Source organism: Tamandua tetradactyla, chromosome 6 (assembly GCF_023851605.1).
Source record: "Tamandua tetradactyla isolate mTamTet1 chromosome 6, mTamTet1.pri, whole genome shotgun sequence".
Classification (NCBI taxonomy): domain Eukaryota; kingdom Metazoa; phylum Chordata; class Mammalia; order Pilosa; family Myrmecophagidae; genus Tamandua; species Tamandua tetradactyla.
In genome coordinates this window covers 148694993-148714882 of record NC_135332.1, presented here as the reverse complement: position 1 = coordinate 148714882, position 19890 = coordinate 148694993, and the positions used below count along the sequence as shown (strand labels likewise).

General features: G+C 30.7%; 1 protein-coding gene and 1 long non-coding RNA gene across 24 annotated transcripts in view; one reads left to right on the top strand and one right to left on the bottom strand.

Annotated features, from left to right (window-relative positions):
* RIMS2 (regulating synaptic membrane exocytosis 2) overlaps nt 1-19890 on the bottom strand; it is a 757916-nt gene that overhangs the window by 202878 nt on the left and 535148 nt on the right. The window contains exon 1 of one of the 18 annotated variants that reach the window (XM_077167442.1): nt 4711-4788. The exons of the other annotated variants lie outside the window; for them this stretch is intronic. The gene's annotated coding sequence lies outside the window, so the exon portion shown is untranslated. Of the gene's footprint in view, nt 1-4710; nt 4789-19890 lie in introns of those variants that run through there. 18 annotated transcript variants of the gene reach the window in all.
* The window catches only part of LOC143688937 (uncharacterized), a 66957-nt gene that overhangs the window by 20574 nt on the left and 26493 nt on the right, over nt 1-19890 (top strand). For 2 of the 6 annotated variants that reach the window (XR_013178391.1, XR_013178390.1), the window contains 3 exons: nt 9117-9174; nt 9687-9780; nt 16905-16939. This is a non-coding gene — a long non-coding RNA (uncharacterized LOC143688937). Of the gene's footprint in view, nt 1-9116; nt 9175-9686; nt 9781-10904; nt 11391-16904; nt 16972-19890 lie in introns of those variants that run through there. The other 4 variants (XR_013178392.1, XR_013178387.1, XR_013178388.1 and 1 more) reach the window with 4 other exon arrangements.

Below are 19890 nucleotides of genomic sequence, written 5' to 3'. Positions count from 1 at the left end.
AAAATCTTGTGGTATCTTTAAGAGTTCACTAAACTTCAAAGAAAATATCTATTTTAATGCATCTTCCTGTCTCATTCTTGCTGTGCTGTTTTTCTTTGATTCTATTTTTGAAATCTGACACAATATAATTTTCAATGAAAAATAAAAAAGCCCACAGAATATGTACCAAGCAAGTTTAAAAACATTAATTCCAACTATGCCAAAACTATAGTACACTTTTTTATATCACAAAAAGCATAGTTAATGAAGTACAGGCTTGACCTTATAAACTTATCTGTACATTCAGAGAACAGCCTCTAAGTGAGCAGCTAATTCATAAATCATGAAATTTCACTTTATCCAGAGGAAAATCCGTTTGTTATGAAAGAATGTTATATTTACTTCTTAAAATGTTAGTGGTATTTGATCCCATTTGTTGATTTGTGTGCTGTAAAATACTTATTTCATTTGTCCTACATTACATTTTTTCCCATCAAGATAAAATAGACTATGATAAGCAAGAAATAATTAGAAATTCTCAAACTGCTAATACTGACGAAGAACAAAACCCTGAGTTCTTTTTTCCAGATTAGATGCATTAGATTAGCATCTGATTAGAATATGGATTTAGACCAAGTAAATTGCTCCTACTTTTAAGACGTGCCAAAATATTCAGAATAAAAGGAAATACAAGTGCAAAACATCAAAGTATTCAAGAATTAAAATCTTAAAAGCTCCAAATTAACTACCAAAATACTTTGAATATTTATTTTTCCCTTAAGATAAATTTAAAAATATATAATTTCAAAGGTAAAAATAAACTAGATTAAAAAATCTCTATCTTCACCATAGTTGCAGATTATATAAAAAATACAGAATGAAATATCCATGTTGAAAAAATTAAGGTTTAAATATTAATTCACATAATGGTAAAATTAGAGGCTTATGCATACATTAAGATGTTATAGTAAATAGTAAAACACAAATAATTGCTTTGTACATTTTCTATTTCCAAAATATTAAATAATCATACACTACCCAGCAATGTGTTTCATTGCCCTCACTTTTTTGGAAAACAAACATCTTCCAGATAAAATACAACAAGTTAAGTAGTATTGTCATGGTTTCAGGCAAATTATAATTACAGTAAGGATAGGCAAAACAAGTTAAGAATTTTTTAGATATAGCATATCTCACACTTAGAAAATAAAACATCAAAGCTGACAATCTTTTTTTTGGGGGGGGGATGGAAATAAATAATCATCAAGTACATCAAAAATAATTTTAAATTATAGGAATTAAATATCTTCAAGTAGATGCTGAACATTTAAGTCCCAAGATTTGTCTTCCCAAGAGTCTCTTTGTATTAGTTCCAAAATATTCATTCATCCTAAAGAACTTCTAATTTAATTTCTCACCAGACTTTTTGATATGACAAAGTTTAAGTAAAATATGAGATAAAATATTTTATTTTAAAATATGCTGTTTTCTCAGACACATAAGACACTATAAGAACAGGGAAAACTCATAAGGTAAAAAATAATAAAATTTAATTCTTTAAAGTTTGTTTTAAATGTTTAACAACACTCCAGACAGACTGCTCATTAGAAAAAATGAAAAACAGATTCTCCATGCTCAAGTATCCTTGATTTACATTAAGAATTTTTTGTTAACTTTATGGCATAAACTAAGACATTAAGTGATCTACTCTAGATATTATTCATAAAACCTGGAGTTTAAAATCATATGTAAGGATTCTTATATTTTATGCTCATACCAAATAAATCAATATAATAAATATTATACTTCCCCAGTGATCTTCATTTACACATCTGTCAGTTAAGATTCAATAAAAGTAAACCAACCTCCTTTGTTTATAATTCTTTTAGGACAGCCAAGTTAAGAGATGCCAAGATTTTCTTTAAAAACATAGAGATATTAGCCCATAATGCTTCAAGTCCATCCAAATATTCATTAATTCATTTTCTAGTCTATGTCACGCCATTTGCTCCTCCGATTCTATCATATACTATATTGAAAATGAAAAATTTAAGTGGACTTTTATCATTAGCATACAACCAAAAATTGGCAAAATTATGAGGTATAGGTTTTTCTTGCACAGGCTTTCATAAAACAGTAATTTAAAAAGATAATGTATGATATTGATAAAGGCAGGCTTTCCACTTCAGGTTTGGGTTCAAGTCCTTACAACTTTTTATAATGCCATAAAAATTATAAAGTTTATCATTTTTATAATTACCATACTAATCTTTTAGATGAAGAATTGTTGAAAATTCATAGATGATCTCTTAGATTTTAATATTTAGAAATTATTACCAAGCACTTATTACAATTAATAGAATATGAATATTGTAGATATACTTAATAAATATAAAATAATGACTGTAAACATATCTTCTGTGAAGCCTGGCTAATAAAAATGTTATTGAAATAATTAGCCCACTTATTGTTTCACATCTTTCCTTCCATTTTATCACTTTTAAATTTCAATAATTATAACATATTTTTTACATATCCTACTTTCCTTTCAGAAACAAACAAATAAAAAATATTTATGGGATACTAAGATATAACACTGCTTTTATTGCCCTAGCATTATGTACTTAATCATGATATATAGAACCAATTTCCCCACCAGAGAGTAAAATACACAACTGCAAAACTAGAAAAATTTATACAGATTTTAAACCATGAAATTGAGATACTCTAATTACATTAGTTTTCCTCTACTGCACACATTTTAGATTCATTTAGGAAGCTTAAACAATACAAACTATGCTATATAATGACTGAGAATAAACTAAAAATATTTAAAGAGGGTATCTAAAGTTTCGTGTTTGCGAATTTGTAAATTATTTTTTTAGCCAAGCATTGCATTGCTTCACGATTCAAACGACAAGGTATTTACACAGAAATACAGGGCCATACACATATTTATTTAATTAGACATAATGGTAAACAAGACAAAATTAATAACAGCTTATGAGCAAAGATAACTCATATCACATAAAACAGTAAGGAGAAGATTTTCCAATAATATTTGCTGTAAGTTATAACATAAAACACTAATTTTCATATTTATTTTTGTTCACTTTAAAAAAATGTCCTGAAATAATATATTAAGAAAATCAGTATTTTTCAAATAAATGACATGTTTGTTAATGGAAGATTTGCAAAAACAGATAAGATAGTTTTCTTACAACTTTATGCATATACCAAATTCCTAATCTGAATTCCCCTTTTTAAAAAATATTTTAAATATTTACTGTTTCATTAAAAAAGATTGAGTCATTTGATCTTTTACATCTTATCTTGCTCTCTAGACTTGTTTTACATCATGATACTTTTCCTCAATGTACCCTATTCTTCTCCTTAAAAGCATTTATCACAATTTTAATAATTATTAGTATAATTGTTTTTAATCTATGTAATTTTTGCCAGGATGTAAACTCTACGAGGGCAATAGCTATGTCTGTCTTGTCAACCCTTATGACTAAGAGCCAACTAATATGCTTGACATACAACAGGATAGCAACGTAAACTTGTTAATAACCTTAGTTTAATTTGTTGAATGGCATATTTCAGAATATAGATTTTAAAGTTCTAACATAAAATGAATCACCCATAAAAACACATTACCAGTTGTAGACGTAGCTATTTTTAATGATATCATTACCAAAATTCTCATTCAATTATTGATTAAAAGTAGTACTGATTATTCAGTTTGATTATCTCTGCACTTTGCTCCTCCTTTTATTTGTGGTTCAAGTTTTGTTTTCTACTTAGTTAATCACAATTCTCTCCAAAATAGAAGAAAGAGTTTGCAAGATAAAAACACTCCATTTCAATTGATTCGTAGAACTAATATTTTTAAGAGATTCCCTGTTTAATTCATGTACTATAGCATTTCTCTTCTGGAGTGCTGGCAATGTTTTCTGTTTTTTTTTTTTGCTTTATTAGAGAAGTTGTGGTTTTACAGAACAGTTATACATAACATACCAGATTCTGGTATACCACCCCACTACCAACACTCTGCATTGGTGTAGAACACTTATTACAATTGATTACAGCAGATTTTTACTATTAATTTCAGTTCATGGTCTAATTTAGGGTACACTATGCAGTATAGTTTCATGGATTTTTTTAAAATTGTTATTATTTTACCATATATAAAATCCAATATTTCCCCTTTTAATAATATTCAGGTATATATTTCAGTGTTATTAATTGCATTCTCAGCAATGTTTTTATGCTCTGGAAGTTGTAAATAAATTGTTACCAATATATGGCATAAATGCCTTAATAGTATTTGCAATTAAAAATAAGAACTAGACCACAAAGACAAACTTTAAATAATATATTGAGTTTATAAGAACTTTTTTTATAAGAACAAATACCATTAAAGTACTATAATTTTGTTCAAAATAATAAAATATATAAATCAGATGACCATTTGTGCTTGTCATTTTTCCAAAATAATCTTAATAATAAAAATAACAATGTTCTGTTTTCCAAAATATGTAAAATTCATTTTCAAAACAAATCTTACAATAAAGTATTCACTACTCTTATCTACATGGGGTCTACACACTATAAAGTTCACACCAAAATGAGGAAAATGAGGTATAGCAAGCACACACTCATTTAAAAAGCATGAAATGCAATGCTTTAGTCTCATGCTTTCATGTGGTTTTCCAAAACCTGACAAACCTGGCTCAGATTGGTGTTTCTTTTTCGGCAATGGTTTGTCATCAGTTATTGTACCATTCACCTTTTTCTGCTGGTCTTCCCATGTAACTTCTATCATAAATAAAAAAAACCAGAGCTTGTCAGAAACATTCAATACTGTACATGACAAGAACCTACCATTATTTCAGGGATTTAAATCTTTTTTTTTTTTATTTTAAAATAAATTCCCACTTAAACTTTCTGTGATATGTTGTAAACATTTTAAGTATAGGAATGTGACATTATTTGAAAAGATTTTTACAGGTTTCAAAATCCAAAGCATACTATACTTCCAGTAATACCAAAATTTATTTCTAATAAAATGAATTAGACCAAAATATGAAGAAAATGATAATTAAAATAGTTTGAAAACAAAAACACTTTCTTAATTGATATAAATAATATTAGTTTTTTAAAGTAAACATTTATTTTAAATTAAGCTTTATTGTAATGAAATGTTTATATGGTATTAAAATATGGAGTTTTTAAATAAATAATCAAGGAAAAATCCATAAATACATTTAAATATATGATAAGATAAAATGTTTATTTATTTTACCACCATATTCAATACTTCACTGAAAAGCAGAAAAATGTATGCAATATAGGATAATTACTTTGATAAAAGTATACAAAAATATATAACAATAATAGCTTGGCATACTGTATATGAGTTGCCCTGGTTCATCTAAGATTGTGTAGAATTATTTGTAGTGTGATGTAATATTAATGGATTCAACAAATATATATTCAGCACCAGGCATTTCTAGGCGTTGGGGATCTAGCAAGAGACAAAACTTATAAAAACCCTACCTCTCCTAAGGTAAGTTTATATTTTTGTGGGAGAGAGATAAGCAAAATATATTGTTACTTAGATGTTAATAAATGCTAAGAAGCAATATGAAGCAGGTTAAGAAGGAAAAAAAATGTCAGGAGGTGTTAAAATGTTGTACAAGTAGCCAAGGAAGCCCTCACCAAGAAGGCACTTTTCAGGAAAGAACTTAAGAAAGCAAGAAAACTAGTCCTATGGTTATTTCATGAGAGAGCATTACAGGCAGAGGAAGAGCAAAGCGGGAGTATATCTGACTTGTTTTAGATCAAGGTCATCACTGTAGCTGGTGCAGAGTAAACAAAGGGGAAAAGTAACAGAAAGAAAGGTTGAAGAGGTAACTGGGGTGGGGGTGGGGAGAGTATAGCGCACAAAGGCCCTTGGAGGGTCATGTATCAAAAGAAGCACTAGTCACTTTTTACTCTTATTCTTATAATAGGAATTTTTATGCATTTATGAACAATTATACATCTTATTATTTGCCTTGTTTTTCATTCATAACTTTCTACAGCTATACTATAGTCAATGAGATAGTTACTATCTATGTACATTTTATTTCCCATATATTTTCTTCATGCCACACATCATGACGTTCTTGTACTTTATCCATCTTTGCCCATAAATGATTGAATACCAAAATTTTTTATAATATAAAGCCAAGGAAAAACACAATTAGGGAGATGAAACCAAGCCAAAAATAGAATTTGCTATACTGCAACATTAAATATAGGTTACTTTTAAATACACTACTATTATTGATTGCTCATACTATTAGAATCAACTGCATTAAGTGTAAGACTTTTCCAATTCCTAGACCTGAAATAAATGCTATTAATAGCAACACATTTATTTTGGTCTAAGATAAATCAGAAACTGAAAGGAAACACCTGCTTATTTTTCAGTATTAAAGTTGCACAATGAGTGGTTTATGTCTTGATTTTCCAGTTGGTGAATAATCTGATAAAGATGCAATATGGGTTTACAAATAGTAAACAATCAGAAAAAGGATGCCATATTCCAATCAACTGCTAGTAGAAACAAAAAGTTTAAAAATCTTTTAAGAATATAAAAACTGCCTGCTAAATTCCAAGATTCCAGTTAAGCTCTCTAGCTGTAAGACTGAAGGAAGTATCTATTTGATCAAAATTAATTTGTAGTAACATGAAAAGCAATAGACTAATTGTTGGGGAAAATAAGAAGTTACATTAATAAAGTACTTGTGGATTTGAATAGCTTGTCTTTTCTGTCATCTACCAATAAATAATGTGTGTGAAACATTTCATAAACATTACCAAGTTGTTCCTAAAATTTAGAATTTTATAAATTCTATGTATTCGTCATTTTAAAAAGTTATCTCACCTTTCACCATTTGATAAAACTTGTGATATTCTAAAAATAGAAAATATGCTACTTTTTGAAGCAAGATTGAGTATGCAACAGTAGAAATGGCTTATTTTTAAAATGGTTCAATCTATCTGTAAATTGGCATAGACAGCATCTTCTGAAGTATGTAGGAAAAAAACCCTTAAAACATAACTGGTTCAATTCTTAAACATTATATTTGAATTGACACATAATTTGGTTGAAGACAAATTGTTTACAGAGCCATGTGAGTTATATTGACAGTGTGAAATTCCCAAATATTTGTTGAAAATGTATTATATGCCAGCTACAGAAAATAGTTCTGCACGTAAGATCCTTGTAATGTAAAATGGGCATACAAGATATAAACATAATCATGAATTTATAAACAGCAACCAATACTACTATGAAAGAACCAAATCAAGGCTAACAATGATTGATGGAAGGGATAACAAAATATGTCACTGAACTGAGACAAGAAAGCTGACTTTGAAGAACATTTTTCTGCTATTAGCTAGGTGTATATCTTCAGACAAGTTTCATAACCTCTTTGGCCTTCAAATTTGTTACATTTGAAGTGAGAAAGTTGGTCTCAAACATCTCTAAATTATTTCCAGTTCTATATCTACAGAGATGCTCTTATTTCTTATGATTCTAGCTGCACTGATTACTCAAATTAGATTTTGTAGTGGTGTTAGAATCTAAGCTGTTTTGTGCCATTATAATGTGCTTCATATCATCACCTGGAATAATATTCAGGTCATTGTGTATCTTCAGTAAATGTTAGCAAGATGATACATAAATGGAGTTAGGACACTAGAGTAGAGGATCTTAAATATGAAAACTAAGGAAAAATACCATATTCAGGAATCAATGGAACACTAAAAATTTAAGCAAAAATACCTAATCAAAGAAATACTTCATAAATATCGATAAGATGATGATAAGCAGGATACATAGAAAGGGAGAAGCAGTGATTAGGAGGAGGCTACCAGATATGAATAATGGTCAGGAGGATACCATAGTGTTGGCACCTCCGAGGAAGGCAGGAAGAAACAGATTGGAGATTAGTGTAACAACTGACTGATTAATTACATATGGGTAAAGAGCAAACCTTTATAGTGGTTTTCAGCCGAGCCACTTTAAAACAAGTGAAATTAATTTGAATGAATTAAAATTGAGTTCATAACAATAAGAAATATTTAAGTTGCTTTTTAATTTGTTTGGAGGAAATTAAGGCTTTCAGATGAGACAGACTTTACCAAGAAGTTTAAACATATATTTGTCTACCAGAAGGCAAACCTTTTGGGAAGGAGAGAATAGTAATACCCAGGTCACAATCATCATTTGAAAAAAACCTTCCTTTTCACCAAATCCTTTGACTTTTTCATACATATCCCTGATACTAGGAAAAGGAAATGAAATAAAAAATATTGGCTATCAGTGCTCATGGAATCACTCCCAAATCCAACATTAATGAGTTCCATAACAATTTATATAAAAGAAATGAGGCTAACATGTGAGGATATTTTGATGATACTATCTTTAATGCCTCTGCTATTGAAAATAAATTGTAGGATTTTTTTTTTGGTTTCCTGCTAATTTACAAATTATATCTGACAACATAAAATAAAGTTGACCATAATCTTATTCCAATTTATTCCTAAAGCATATATCTTAAAGGAAATTGATATCTCTCCAAATATATTTTGCATGAAATATATCAGGAGATAATTATAGTTTAATATCTTAATCCTGACATATTTCATGTAAAAATGTGGTGCACTACCCATATTTTGTCAGCCAAATTATGTTAAAATGCTTTATTTTACTTACTGAAATTTGATCAATATATTGTATATTACTAAAATGACCATACACCATTAGTTATGTCACCAAATGGGGGTGGGGGCAGGAAATGGCAGAGTAAAAAATACTGTTACTTCCTGTCCCTTCTATTCTGATTACCTTCACTTCATTTAGTGGGGAGGGTATTCAGGAAACAAGCATGCTGTGATTAAATAACAGCTTAAAGGGAAGCAGATACAGGGTAAAAATTTAGTAAACTACCAGAAATTCACTAGTCTGACATATATTAAGTATAATTGTGCTTTGATTCTATCACATTCATGATTTTAAAGTTTTAAAAAAACTTTTTTTATTTCTTTTATGAATCTTGCTTTCATTTTTTTTTCAGAAGTAAACCTCTAACCAAAGGATGAGGAAGGTACCCATAATAGAGATGATAAAATTAGGTACTGAGAGTTTAAATTTTCCAAATATTCTAATATAGTTAATAGTAAGTCTTGTATTTGAAAATCCAAGTGTCTATTTTAAAACAAAATTAAAGTCATAAAAGCAACATTATCTACTACTGACTGATTAATCCATTTATCATTCAACAAACAATGCCAAGAGCACCCATACCTAATTCTTTCCATTTCTAGCTCATATAACTTAAATAAAACATTTAAAGTAATAAAATGCAAACTAGATTGTTTTTAGGAAAATGCTCAAATTGTTTGCACATTGTTTGAGTTGTAAATAAAAAAGCCAAAATACCAGAAGTATGCAATACCTTAAAGATGATATCTTCTATTAAAGGACTATAATGGTAACTGTTGAATAATAAAATATCTTCTTAATGTTTAATAGTAATGACCTTAAAATTAAAATTTAGGTAAAGTGCTAGCCCATGATATTGTACAGCTACTACACAAAGTCAAAGTTACATAATTTACTTTTTTTCAATTTTTTGCATGGGCAGGTACCAGGAATAGAACCCGGGTCTCTGGCATGGCAGGAGAGAATTCTGCCTGCTGAGCCACCATCACACCACCCAAAGTTGTATAATTCAATTGGTAAGTATTACTTTGAAAGTATATATGTGTGTGTATATATATATATATATATATATATATATGCATGCAGAAATCAGTCTGCTAAGATGTAAAGTAGGAAACCAAGTACAGAAATAAGTTTGTTCTAGGGGGATAATTTTTTTCTCCAAGATTCTTTTTGTATATTTTAAAATCACATTAATTAAATAAATACTCTTGTGAATTTAAGTTTCTAAGCTATCATAATAATGAGACATGTTAATTTATTTTTTAATTCAATAAAATATACCGGAATAATTTTTAAGACTTTAGATTCCTAAGCTATCACAATTTTTACCCCACCTGTAACTTTGCAGACAGGAAACCTTGATTATTGATTTAGTATTAGATAACTGAGGGACGATTTTACTCAGGAAGACTTAACTATGAAGTGATTTTTTATAAGTGGTAGTTAAGAAATGCATGTGTCTACAAGGTAATTAACTGTATTCTATCTAGTCTTCATAACCATGTAGTTAATCCTACAACAACACTAAATTTAAAAAGGATAAACTCTTTTTTTTTGCATGGGCAGGCACCGGGAATTGAACCCAGTCTCTGGCATGGCAGGCGAGAATGCTGCCTGCTGAGCCATTGTAGCCTGCCCGAAAGCACAAAGTCTTACATTAATAAGATATTACATTTATATACTATTGTATTTTTCAACGGGCTTTCACATATTGCATCAAATTTGACCCTATAAAACACAGAAGCGAATTTTACTCAAGTGGCCTCTACAGGTAAGAAAACAAAACCTGATTAACAATTATAAGAACAGAATAGTTACCTTAGAATACAAATAATTTCACACCCATTTTTTTCACTTGATTCTTACAGTAGTATATTAAGAATGAGGAAAATATGGTAAGATTACCTTTTCACAGAAAAGGAAACTGACTTTGATTAAGGGAAGTTTTATCATTTGCTTAAAGTAACACAGCTGGTACTTAGTAAAGGCAAGCCCTGAATCAAGGTTCCCAAACCTGTGCTTCTTCTCCTGTACCATATAACTTTCCAAAGATTAAGTTATCTTCAACAAAGAGAAAATGGTTTTAGAAATTGTATTTAGGAATGCAACAGTGATATGCTTGCATTTTTTTTTGAAGTTTGCAGATAGGTCCTTAGAGGGGTAGAAGAAGCGCTTTCCTAAATCTGCTTAACCACTTGAGGCTTTGGAAGTATAGAAGAAAGAAGAGCAAAAGGACAAGAAGAGTAAAATAAAAAGGAAATGCTCCCAGGATGGACAGAAAAGATTAGGAAAAGAACTTATAAAATATTCAGTTTATAAGCACTTAACTTCTACAACCAATTTACTGAGGCTTATGGATTTGGGTGGGAAGGGACATCTTAATTGTATCCCTTTCTCTCTATTCCAGTCTCTGCTCTATTTTAGCCTATCATATATTGGACTACTGATATACCCTAAATGGTCATATATCTCAGTTTGTTCTCTTCAAATCCACCCTGCTCATTGTCACCATAGTTACTTTTCTATAATATAAATGTGATTGAATCCCATTATGCTAAAAGTATGATAAATCCCTTGCCATTTTAAAGTATTCCTGAATTTCTCCCATATTAATTTTGGACACCTGGCCATGTATCTAAGTTGGGAGAGAATGATATATTTAGGAAATATCACTAATTCCTCTACCAATACATCCCCACCTAGAATTTAATCACACTAGGAAATTAAGAGATGGGTAGTGGTACTCTATTTGCTCTGGGAAGCGTTCATGAAAATACAGAGAGGCAGCAAAATAAAGCCAAGATCCTCCATCTCTATCCATGTCCTATGACCCTAAGTGACATAGGTGACATAGGTGGTGATTTGAAACTACATGTATTCTCAGAAAGATACATTCTTAAATCTAATGCATTCCCATGGGTGTAAACCCACTGTAAGTAGGATCTTTTGATAAAGCTACTTCAGGTACAGTGTGGCCCACCTCATTCAGGATAGGACTTAATCGTATTACTGGAGACTTCTATAAAAGGAATGGAGAGAGAGAAACACACACAGAGAGAGAATCCACAGAAGCAAGAAGCTGAAATCAATGAAACCTGGAAGGAAAAGAAGAGAGCAGGAGAAGCTGCCCTGTGCCTTGCCATATGGAAGAACAGCCAAGGCTTGCCAGCAGCTAGTCTTTGCGAAGAAAGCATTATATCGATGATGCCTTCATTCGGACATTTTCTTGGCATCAAAACTGTAAACTAATAAATTCTCATTTTTCAAACCAGGCAAATTCACAGTGTTTGCTTTAAGCTGTTAAGTAAACTAAAACAGTATCCAATTCCTTGAAGCCTACAAAGGCAAGCATCCATTTCAAAGACTACCAAAATTACTTTATCACTTTTTGTAACTTTGTAAATCTATTTTCTTTTCTTTCTTCTCCTTCCACACCACATCTTTTTTTTCTTTTCATAAGGTTAACCATACCTAAAATAATGTAGGTGACTATAACTGAGGCTTAAAGAAACAATTCTTTCCTTCCATTTCATTGTTTCTTAAGGAACCTGACCTTCTAATAAACACATGGTATGGTGCAGTGTATAATCCTGACAGTGAATGACTCATTAACAGCCATTTAGGGAAATGTATGTGTTAAGTTTTCAAAAGCAAAACAAAATGAAAAATTAACATAAAGAATAGATTAAAACAAAACTATCTGAGACTTTAGACTTTATCAGCCATATTGCTAAAACTCATTTTTTTTTTCCTCCTAAAAATCTTGTAGGACACTCTTCTTATAGAAGAAGAAGTTGAGACTCAGAGAAATTAAAAGACTTGCCAAAGGTCATATGCTCAGGGGTAGAACTGCGCCTAAGGCCCATGTATTTGACTCCCAATAGCCCTAACACTATGCAACTTGAGAAGTTCTAGTGGTTTAAACAGTTTTCTGACTTAGATAAAAGCATTCTAAACATTTGAAGATTGATGTTTATACACAGATTGAAACAAGATTCTATACATTAGCACATTATAAAAAATTATCTTGCAATCCAATCTTATTCATTTCTACCATGGAATTGTTTCTCATGTAAGCTATTTCATAAAGAATAAGATTACTAATTTCCTAAAAACTACTAAATTATATGTATGGAATAATTGGTTCATGGTGAAGATCATGATCAAGTTTAATTTGACTTTAAATGAATTACAAAAGTTTTCAGATCGTGTGCTAATAATATAGAATACAGCAAGACATCACTAAGAAATAATAGTGATAAATGCTAACACTTATCTAAAACTTATTATGTGTCAAGTATTGATCTATATAATTTAATTATATGAAATAATTTAAGAAAATAAACTTAAAGCTGATCTACATGGCAAATAATGAGATTTAGAATGGATTTGTGGCTAGTTCCTGGCAGGGTTTGCCATTATCATCCTTCCATGGTACCTAATATTCTATCACATCTTTTGGCATCCTTCTCCCCATACCTGATTTTCTCAACTTGCAGTCCCTAACTTGCTTCCCATGAAGATTTTTGCATGTGATAACAGATTCAGGGGCAGTCCCCTCAGAAATATTTCCATTTCAACATCTGAGAAGTCTAAAAAGCTTCAAATTAAAAAAAAAATAAAAAAAGAAGCTTCAAATTATTAAAGTTATTAAGTAATAGAAAATAACAGAATATGAAGTACTATGACAGAGAGTGGGAGAAATATTTCAGCCAAAAATCTATCCAGTACCCCTCTGCTTTGTAAAACTGAAGCTAAATATATATATCACAGCTTTAAGATTCTTTATGCGGGTGTCATGCCATAGAATAATTTTACTAGCTATAATTTGTTGTTATAATTATACTGTGATTTTTCCTGCTTGAGAGCTCCCCAAAGTCAGGGAATGTCTTACTCATTTTGAATCCTCAGTGACTACCTAGTACAACACACTGAAAATAGTGAGTACTGGATGAATTGAACTATATCTCTAAATCTTTAGCTAATGGAATAAATGATTGAAGCCCACACAAGAAGCATGCCAATTTTCTGAAGGGGCACGGTATAAAAATCGACTAGATTGGGATTGAGATCTGTTACTATGTGGACTGAGGACATTTACGTGTCTTCTGGAATTATGCTCCTTCTCTGTAAAGGAAAACAGTTTTATTAAAAGGCTTATAAGGTCTCTTCCAAATATAAAAGCCTTTGATTCTAAATGTAGGTGCTAAGTTACAGAGAATTTACAGTTATCTTAGTAAACTATAGGCAGATGACTTGGGCCCAGATGACTTTACATAGCAAATTGGCAGAATAGTTTCCTGCATACCCTTTGTGTATTCTGGTCCTCTCCCCTCAGCTCCAGATTCCTATTTTTTTCTTCCATTTACAGCCTAACTCCTTTAAAGATGTCTGTGCTCACTATGTTCACTTCTCTCTGCCTTTTTTGAATCTACTTTAATCAGGTTCCTCCACCAAAAATCTTCATGGGAAGCAAGTTAGGGACTGCAAGTTGAGAAAATCAGGTATGGGGAGAAGGATGCCAAAAGATGTGATAGAATATTAGGTACCATGGAAGGATGATAATGGCAAACCCTGCCTTATATGAAGGTCAATATAGTGACTTCCTAGTTGCTAAATCTAGCAATCAAATTTCATACTCTTGATAATTCTCTTCTCCTTCAAGTGCTTTCTTTACTTTATTCACTCTCATGTTTACCCTCCTACCTCTCCTGCCACTCATTTTCAGTCTCTTTTGCTGTTTCATCTTCCCAGCTTCTAAATTTCAGACAAGTTCAGTCTCTCGACCTCTTTTATCTATCTACACCTTGTTGATGGTGATCTCAGTTAGTCTCATGGCTCTAAATACCCGCCTTTATAATGATAACTTCCAAATTTATATTTAGCCACATTGCTCAACTGAAATCCAGACCATATCTAAAATTGCCTATTTGACATGTTAATATCATGGATGTGTAATAGCATCTCTAACTTATAATGTCCAAAGCGGAGTACCTGATAATATCACTAAACTAGAGAAAATCATCAAGATTTTCCCTATTTCAGTTTATAGAAACTCCATTTTGTCCAGTTAGGGCCTAAACTATCATTGAAATGATAGTTATCATATGGTATCATTGAATCTGTCTTTTTCTTATATGCTATTATCTTATTTTTCTCTTAAACCCTGACAGGAAATTCTATTAGCTCAATCTTCAACATCTCTCAAGAATCCAAATACCTCAATTATGCTAGTCTAAGACCCTATCAGCTCTTTCCTGGGTTGCTGCAATAACTTCTTTACTATTCTTTCTGCTTCCATTCTTAATTATTTCAAATTATTTTCAACTTAATGATTAAGGTGATCCTATGGAAACATAGCCATTTCTTTAATCAAAAACCTTTCAGGGTGGGCAACGGTGGCTCAGTGGCAGAGTTCTTGTCTGCCATGCTGGAGGCCTGGGTTCAGTTCCCGGTGCCTGCCCATGTTAAACAAAACAAAACAAACCAAAAAACCTTTCCCATTTCACTCAGTAAAAATCAAAATCCTAGCAAAGATATATAAAGTCCTATATGAGTGGTTTCATCAGCCCCAGTACTACTGGGGCTGACATCCTCTCTCCACCCTGCTCACTCTGTTGCAGCCTCACTGACCTCTTCATCGTTTCTTGAACAAGTCAAACCTTTCATACATAATCTAAAATAGTTCACTCCTATGCTTCTAAACACAATTCCATTATCAAAATTTATTTCCCTTCTTTGCATTTGTCAGTATCTGAAATTTTATCATTTATTCTTTTATATATTGTCTTCTCCAGTAAATGTAAGGGAAGGACTTTGTAGGTAGGAAGGGACCTTACTTGACATGTTCACTGTTATATTTCCAGAATTTAGAACCTAGCACACAGTAGGTACCTGATCATTATTTGTTGAAAGAATGAATGAAAAAAATTATAGGTACCTAAAAACTCACTAAGTATGCTGTTCATTGAGTTTCAATTCATAGTGCTATGTTGTATGGAATAAACATAGTCTTGCTTTAGTTCATGGGAGGTATTAAGAACCACAGTACCATAAGGGATTGGCTTAAGTACATGGTTATTTAAGAATTCAGCAACCAATTCCACGTACCAAAAAAATTGCAGTGGTTAATGGAATAGCTCTGGCTGACTAACCACATAACTCATTAAAAGACAGCTACAACAGACATTATGTTGTTTCAGAATGACTGTGTGAGTACTTTGCAGGAAAATGTAGATAAAAGCTACCTTCATTATTTCCTTTCTATGGCATTTTACAAGAGAGGCCAGTAATAAGTCTATCATTCTGCTCAATGCTTAGGCATATCTAACATATAGTTATCTCTTTCTTAATCTGAATATCTAAGTAGGGAAAGGAACATTTGTATGTGGTTCCAACACCCCAATCATCTCTAGAATTTCCTCTGATCCATAAATATGCTTTAAGAGGTTAAAAACAACATCTCACTTTATACATACTCATGAACTTACTGCAGATAAGAGATAAACAAATAAATAGAAAGCCTTCTCCCAAAAGGAGTCGGGAAAAGGAAGATTAGATAACTAGACTTTGATTACAGGTAGACTACAAAAAAAATAAACTAAATAAAATGAGAGTTAGAATATGTAAAATATACAAAGAATTCTTATCTTTAAATTTTTTTCCCATTAAGTTCTTTCTAGGTTCAACTACATCACATATAGGATTGATCTACAAAATTAATAACAATGTTTTTTTGCAGTGGAAAGGATATTTATATAAATACATAAATGATAAAATAAAATTTTAATGAGTGTGAGTAACTGAGATCTCAATAATCAGTGTCAGTAGAAACCTCTCCATGTAAGTGCAAAGGAAAAAACAAGAAAGCAGAACAGTCTATAGGTGAAAGATTTAACAGTTATTCAAGACCAACAAAAAACATGCCAAGAGTACATCCTCAGTTTAAGATGGTAACCTCATGACTTCAAGTGAAACGTATCTATTCTGATATTTAAATGTACTTTAATACAAAATGGCATTAAATGTTCTTAAAATCTGCTGCCTCTTAAAAACTAACTGTACATTGAGGAAGGTATACTTGCTCTTTCAGATCACTGAAATATATTTAAGTACATGTTGATATTTCCTTTCTTAGGTACTAAAGCAAAAGTCACAGAAGTCAAGAAATAGGTAAAATTGACAAATATATTTGAGAGCTCATGTAAAATTGTTCAAGTATTTCTTGTTTTATGGAAAATATTCACATTTTATGGTATCTGATTTAGTTTTATTTATTCTGTTGTTAATTTTGGCTTTTTAACATTATCCTAGCATATTTTAAGGATTTTATATTGGGGGTAAGGATTTTATACTAAGGGTAAGCATTACTAATGAATAATATAACACTCCAGAGTAAGCCATAGAATTATTTTAGTGTTAATTAAATCATAATTGTAACATGATCAACATTGTTTATAAAAGATGAAGTAAGGGAAGAAATTTCAAGACCCAAAGACATTTCGACTGAATTAGTGAGACTCAAAAATATTAACTTGGCTCAAAAACAAGGGCCAAGTGCTGATTATATAAAGATATTTTTAGCAATTTAAATCTTCTATGCAATCATTTTTACATGATGATATTCTGAATCACTATGTGCACTATATTTTATTAGAAATTAATGCAAAACATACACAGTCCAGTTGTTTGTGATAGATTTCAGTTGTGGTGTGTTACAGAATTGTTAGCAACAATTATGGGAAAACCAGTCATTTAATTTGCTTACCTAGAAGTAATACTAATTCATATGTATAATTTGTGAAAAATAGGTAAATAAAATAAATGCTCATTTAGGAATATTGCTGAGCACTAATTTAAAATATTTTGAAAATAGTTCAATTTTAAAATAATTTTGGAGAATGAGAAAAAACCTGTTATGTTTTTCTAAATGCATGGTAACATGAGCATCACTATTTTCCTTAGAATATTGCCCCTTAACATGATCAATACAGCAAAATTTCTGATTTTAATGGCATGCATTTCAGTAAAATAGAATTGTAATCATACAATAATAATAAAGTAAGTTTAATCATTTTATAGACAAACTTCATATTCAGAAATAAGCAGAAACAATAGAGTTTTAAATATTGGATAACTTAAATTGGGTCTAATACTTGAACTTACTCCTATTTAGTTTAAAAAGCATATCATGCACACACATTACAAATGTCAATACAGAACATCTAATATATAGGAAGGCATTATTAACTTTATTTTAGACTTGCCTTTTTTCCCAACAATAGGTGGGCTTGTTGTTTCTCCCTTATTGTCTTTATAATATTGAAAACAGACAATAGTGATTAATAATTAAGGTCATTAACCCAAATAAAAACTAAGCACACACAAAAGATGTCACACACTAGAAAACAAATTCATGCACTAAACATGACACCTCACAGTAGTGAACAAAAGAGTACAGTTCTTCCTATCTCCACTGGAAAAGTAATAAAGCAAGCATAAAATAAGGAATGAAGAGTTATTTTTTATAAGGAAGATTATAGCTGTACTTTTAGACCAATCTAGGAATTGATATAATTTACTAATTAAATTTATCTTGAGAATGAAATATAGACCATAAACTGGCTCAACAAATGGGCTTCTTTATCTTAATAGAATAAAAAATATACAAAAATGACATTAACTATTGCTGAATTACCCAAAGTAATAATACATTTAAAGATAACTTTACCATGAAAGCCAACTTGTGAATGGTGTTAAAGCCTTTCAGTATTTGTATGAACTAGTATGAGATATATTAGCATGGGAAAATAGGAAAATATAAACCACACTGCTTAATTTAAAGGAAATTCATTTTTACAGCATTCCTTTAAAATGTCATTCCTATAGCATTCCATAGAAAGGGAAAATGTGCTCGTTTCTCGGTGACTGCCCATGGGAAAAAAGGGAAGATGTGTGGCATTCTTATAGCCAGAATGCTAGATATTCAGAAGAGAAATACAAATTTCTACAAACATGCAACTATTTGCCTTTGTTTCCCTTATGAGGCATACTCTGAAGATATTCCTCATGTTTATGACATTAAAATTGGTTACTGATCAAAAGCAACTGCAGCTTAGAATGTCTTCGGTCTTAAAATATAAACACCACTGAAAGAATGCATCCTTGAAAATACATCTCATGCATAATATACATAATAGAATTGCTTTCACAAAATGGTAAAAAGAACAAAGGGCATGTAAAGTTCATTCTACTATTTGTGAATAAAAACTGATGATGAGTTAAACTTTCAGTCAAAATTGATCCAAAACTTTTCTGCATTGTTCAAAGAAAGTTAAAAAAAAATAGCTTAGATAAGGTTAGGATTCAATTCTGGGTTTCAAATAAAAATACTAATAATTTGATAAGAGAAGTGTATAAATATATTTATGATTATACAGTATTTATAGTTTTAAAATCCTTTCAGGAACATTCTCTCAAAAATTGGCAAAAATTATGATACAATAGGCATAATAGAAATATTTTAAAACACCAAAAAAATGAAAGTTTCCCATTCTGTTCAGGAGGACACTTTGGGGAGAAATTACAGTTGTTTACAAATTTAGTGCTAAGATGAAGAAGAGGAACCTATAGTTAGTTAATTGTTCTTATTTTAGAAAAAATACTTAGTGGAGAAAATGATGATAGTCTCTAAAATTGTAACGAAACATATTCTGCTCTATATTTACTCATAACTTTCCTCTATTAGATTCAACATCCTTGAGAGCAGGAAGTAAGGATTTCAACAAAACTTTACCCAGTGTAACACATCATAAAACGTGGTTTTCCTAATAGGTAGTCATAAACATATTTGAATGAATAAATAGATGAATTGAAGTTACCCTTCAGCTGGGGTAAAGGGTAGGTACAAATCTTGGTCAGAGACACTGTCTATACTTTAACTTAAAAATTAAGGAAACTGGTCAAACACTTGGATCATATACATATTCTCACAAATTGCCTAGAAAGCGTATCTCTTATTTCTTCACTAACAAAATTAGGTAATTTATTTTGAAACTGGTACTGAAAAACAATATTCTTTATTGCACATTTATAAATTTGGAGCCCAATTCCTATGTGAAATT